Source organism: Odocoileus virginianus, unplaced genomic scaffold (assembly GCF_023699985.2).
Source record: "Odocoileus virginianus isolate 20LAN1187 ecotype Illinois unplaced genomic scaffold, Ovbor_1.2 Unplaced_Contig_189, whole genome shotgun sequence".
In the NCBI taxonomy this organism is placed as follows: Eukaryota; Metazoa; Chordata; class Mammalia; order Artiodactyla; family Cervidae; genus Odocoileus; species Odocoileus virginianus.
This window is the reverse complement of record NW_027224506.1, coordinates 3570-8794: the sequence shown is the minus strand read 5'-3', so window position 1 is coordinate 8794 and position 5225 is coordinate 3570. Positions and strand designations below refer to the sequence as shown.

The 5225-nt window shown below is 45.5% G+C and overlaps 1 long non-coding RNA gene across 1 annotated transcript; it reads left to right on the top strand.

The window, feature by feature from the left end:
• The first annotated feature begins 2964 nt into the window (after positions 1-2964).
• Positions 2965-4044, top strand: LOC139034280 (uncharacterized). Its single transcript, XR_011486685.1, has 2 exons — positions 2965-3726; positions 3850-4044. It is a non-coding gene; the product is annotated as an uncharacterized lncRNA (long non-coding RNA).
• Positions 4045-5225: the final 1181 nt, after the last annotated feature.

Here is a 5225-nt window from a genome sequence, read left to right as displayed (position 1 = left end):
AGTTCTGCCAATCCCCAACCCTCTCCTCCTGCCCCTCCATCCGTAGCTCCGCCTCCATATTGCTCCGGCGCACTAGCAACCATCTGCTCTTCAGGGCGGGGCCCTCGCAAGCACCAGTAAGGCTCGAGGCCCCGCCCTCCCCTGCCCTCCGCCCGCCTCCGTGGAAAGCGCTTCTGGTGAGGCTTGGCCAGTCAATGAAGATCAGAATGGTAGTGGGATTCCATGGTGTTTGGCAGTCTAAATGCAAATGCCTCAGGTAAAATCATACCCACTGACCTGTAACAGGGCCAAATGGAGATGGCTTCCAGTCTTATGTGAGACCCATTCTGTAGCAGGAGAGGATAATCAAAGGGATATAAAGTTCCAGGTGCAATTAGAGGAAAAGAGAAGTGATCTGAGCTCTGCATCCTGATGAACCTCTCGGGCAGGAAATGAGACCCTGAAGCTTGGTGCCCTCTAGACTGAGTGGTAAGAACAGAATTGCTGCCACCTTCAGCCCCAGATGAAATGCCAGGAAGAGCAAGGCACCCAGCCACCCTGAAGATCTACAGGCAGAAGAGACTGCCAGTCTTACTTTCCTTTCCTGTGGGGTTGGGCAGGGGGTTACTAACCACAGTAAGGCTATTTTCTGGGAAAATTTTTTAAAAATATTTTTTAATATTAATTAATTTGGCTGTGCTGGATCTTAGTTGTGGCATGTGGAATCTACTTTCCCAACCAGGGATCGAACTTGGGCCCCCTGCATTGGGAGCATGGAGTCTCAGCCACTGGACCACCAGGAAGTCTTTGCTGAAATGTTTAAACCATGGTAAGCTATAATTTTAGTTAATTGCATGTCTAATTCCAGTTAGAACTGGAAAGTGTATTGATATGTTTAAAGAATAAACAATGCCAAAAAATTCTACCCACTTAGCTAATGTAATTCTGCTATTACAAAGTCTTTAGAAGACCTAGTGGTGTGGTGTAACAAAAGATGTCTCAGGCACAAGGGACCGAGATTGTCATGCAGGCTTCAGCAGGAGTTAACTGTGTGCTGGCTGCTTCTAGTTCGGTCCTACTGATTTCTGAGCTAATCTTCTATAAAACCATGCTGGTCACCATACCTCTCCTTGCCCTTGGGAGTATCAGAAGATTTCTCCACGATCCCCAAATATGCATTCATGGCTTTCATGAAGTGGCTAAAAGGATCACTTCTCATAGGGAGGCATTAGATTACCTGCTACCTTTAGGGGATCGGGCTCCCCAGGTGGCTCAGATGGTAAAGAATCTGCCTGTAATGCAGGAGACCTGTGGTTCGATCCCTGGGTTGGGAAGATCCCCTGGAGAAGGGAATGGCAACCCACTCCAGTATTCTTGCCTGGAGAATCCCATGGACAGAGAAGCCTGGCAGGCTACAGTCCATGGGGTCGCAAAGAGTTGGACACAACTGAGTGACTAGCATTAGGGGAATATGTCCCTAGACAAAGGGGCGAGCCTAACAAAGAGGGGAACTTTTAACATGGCCTGGAGACCCCATCCCCCTTGCCAAACGCTCCTGTTCATAATGCATCAGACTCCAGAGCTTAGAGCTCCGCCCTGGTTCAGGTGACAATGCACGTGACGGAGCCGCAGCTTCCTTGATCACGCTGGTGTTAATTGTGAATAATAAAAACACACAAGTGAGATCTTCTGAAGCAAATGAATTTTATTGGAAGAACACAAGTTTTTAACAAAATACAAGAAACTTAAGCAAGGAATACATTTTAAAGACACAGAAATTAGGCTAGGTCAGGGAAACTCAGCAGTATCTCCTTCTACTTTTGGGGGGGGGGGCATGCCATGCAGCATGTGGGATCTTAGTTCCCCCACCAGGGATTGAACCCACGCCCCCCTATATTGGAGGCACGGAGTCTTAACTACTGGACTGCTGGGGAAGTCCCAACAGTATGTCTTTTTATATTCTCTGCAGTGAAAGATTACCAGTTAATCTTTGCAGGCTCTCACTCTTTCTTGTGGGTCTAGTCCCAAAGCATTTCAAAAGTTTTACTGGCTCAATTAGGATAAGTTGAAAAGAGTACCAAACCAAGAAGCTATGGCCAGGAAACTCAGTGACACAGAAAAGAGAAGGCAGTGGGAAGGTCTCAGACAAAAGAGGCCTGCTAGAGAGACCAATGGACGTGAGACAGTGCCTTCCATCCTGTGGAATACAAATACAGCACACACGCACTTTGACATGCCCCCATGGGTACAATATTTTTAAACATTTCTTGAGGCGGCATAAAAGCACATATTATACAAAATGAAAACAACCCAAAGTCCAAGCCATTCCCAAAGGCACAATACCTCAAAGTCAATTTCTGGTCAAATGACCACTCGCTGAGGTCACAGGGCCACTCCTTGAGCCGAAGTTCTCCGCATGAAGTTGACGACTTCTGTAGAACTGCTGGGATTCTATGAAATTCAAAATCCTACGGACTCAAGGTTAACCTTATACACTACTGATGCAAATACTATGTATACATAGAGAAACCAAGGCAAAACCATAATACAGAAGCTGTAAATGGCATTACCCATTTCCCCAAGGAGAAACATTCTTCCCTCTCAGTTCTAAAATCCAAAAACTCTTGGAGCGGGGCGACACTCATTTGTGATCATGGAAGGGTGTTTTTTGTTTTAATTTTTTTTTAAACCCCTTTATTGAGGTATGAGCAATGACTGACACACAAAAAGTGGTACACATTTAATGTTTATGATCAAATGGGTCTGGAGATAAGTATACATCCATAAAGCATCTCCATAATCTATACCATAAACACACCCATCCACTCTAGTTTCATTCCACCTTCATAATTTATTATTAGTATTTGTATTTATTATTTTGTATTATTATATATTATATAATATATATAATAATATATAATAATATATATTATTTGTATATTATTATACAAATTATTAACATGTATTAGTATTTATTATTAGTATTTGGTAATAAAATCATGACAGAACAAGATCTACCCTCTTTGACTTTTCAGTATGCATCAGTTCCAGGGTATGGAGGAGATGCACAGGTGGTTGATTCCTGGCTTTAACTACATCCTATATCCTGTAGCTCAGTACTCTGACAACATACTAGAGGAAAATCTACAACAGGCCTTTGAGCATTCTGGAAGGTGCTTTGTCTGACTGATGGGGAGAGGCTGGGTACACCAGTGAATCTCCTTAGGATTCACTGAAGTGGGTCCACTGTGGCTCTTTTCCAAAGCTGATAAGAAGTAGTACAGTAGGCTTGCACATGAATAAGGAGAAGCGAAGGAAGCTCAGAAAGCCAACCCAAATCGAAACTGTGAGGTGGCCTGGCTGGCAACACTCAGTAACCCATTTTGGGTGCATGCTGGAGTCAGCATAGTGGACTGGGAGGGCAAATTCAAATCCAGAGGGATGAAGAGACCATTCAAATTGTACAGGAATGCACAGATTTGGCTCATTCTGTCCACTCTTTTTGGCAGAGCTGCACACTAAAATTCCATAAGTAAAACTCTGCTGGATCTGAGTCCTTGCCTCCTCCCAAGTATTCTAGCAGATCCTGTGCACCACAAGACACAAAAATTGGACCTCTGCCAATTGGAGATCAAATCTCTGCTCCTTTAGAATACTTGAGAAAGGGACGGTGAGAGATGAAGTTCAGCTCCGCTTGCCAAGAGACTGCTGACATCAGCAGAGCGACTTAAACCACTTCTAAACAAGGTTTGTAGTTTTAATCCACATCTCCAGTGATCCTATTGATCACAGAGAAGTCGCCCTGAGGACATATGTATGGGTAAAAAGCTCTTAGAGGATAAGCAGTCATACTTTTTACTTGTCCTTCAGGTGCTGTTTCCACAAGTTCCTCTTGAGGAAGTTCTCTGCACAGGTCTGGCTACGGCCAGGCGTTTACAATCAGCAAATGGAGGGATGGTGAAGATGCCGAGGGGACCTGGTGTCTCACGGGGAGCACATTGTAAGGGACACTCAAATAAGGAAAATTAAATTGCTCATGCTGAAAAGGGACGAAAACTTCTTTCTCACCTTTCCTCAAAAACTCTGGAGTGTGGTCAGTTCTTTGTTTGTCTCTGCTAAATCACTTCAGTCGTGTCTGACTCTGTGTGACCCCACAGACGGCAGCCCACCAGGCTCCCCTGTCCCTGGGATTCTCCAGGAAATAGGCTGCCATTTCTGACTCTCTGCAATGTATGCAAATCTTTTCTGTAAGTTAAATAAGCCTCTTGGAAATTTGGCAAACCAAGAGTGTTCCTTCAGGGAACTGGCAGCAAAAGCAGTGACCAAGAGCCCATAAAGCAACAGGAAAAGGGCAGAAAATATTTCCAGGGAAAAAAAATAGTGTAAGCAAGAGCAGTTCCTTCTCAGAATTCCCTTAGATTATATACTGTGCAACAGCACAGCTGGACAAAGAGCTCCCCTTCCAAAACAGCCATTTGTCACAGGTCTAGGCAACACAGAGCAAGGAAGTGACAGCAAAGCCTTCACTTGCAGACAAAATCACAATTCACTTGGGAAAGTGGAAAACAATCCTGTTCTCATAATAAATGTCCTAGTTGATACCAAAGCCGTATCTTCTTATAGTATATCCATCAGGGTCCATTGTTAACTTCTGTCCTCAGCTATGCTAACCCAAAGGAAGGGCACGAGAATGGAGAAAGGAGACAGGAGAAAGAGCCCAGAACCCACAATGCCCACCACAGTCGTCACACCAAAGACCCTTGTCCTCCCCACAGTCAGTCTTCCCTTATACTCGCAGAGCCTCCTCTTCATAGCCCTACTGGGCCCGAATTTCCCAAATCAAGAGAAAGCAAAACCCTGACATGGGGAAACCATCGGGCCTTGTCCCTCCCGCAATTGAGTTCCCCTTTCCTCTCCCCCACTCCAGTACCACGACACCACAAACAATACATAACTGTCCCTCCACTGTTGTACCAACAACACCTTGTTCCTTGAGAGTGCAGAGAAGGTCCCCCTGAGGCAATGTCACCCCCACCAACAGGAAACCCCAAATGGAAGAGGAGCCACCACCAGCCAGCCTTTCTGCTAGAAAGGCTTTCTAGCAGATACACGGGTGGGAGAGACAGCTACAGCCTGGGGATGCAGCCCTCTCCAGCAAGAGGAATACAAGCGCTTCATCCGCCAGCTGGGGCACCTGACTCGGGAGGTTCCTGGACATCCATGCTCATTGGCATATGCCCCAAAGG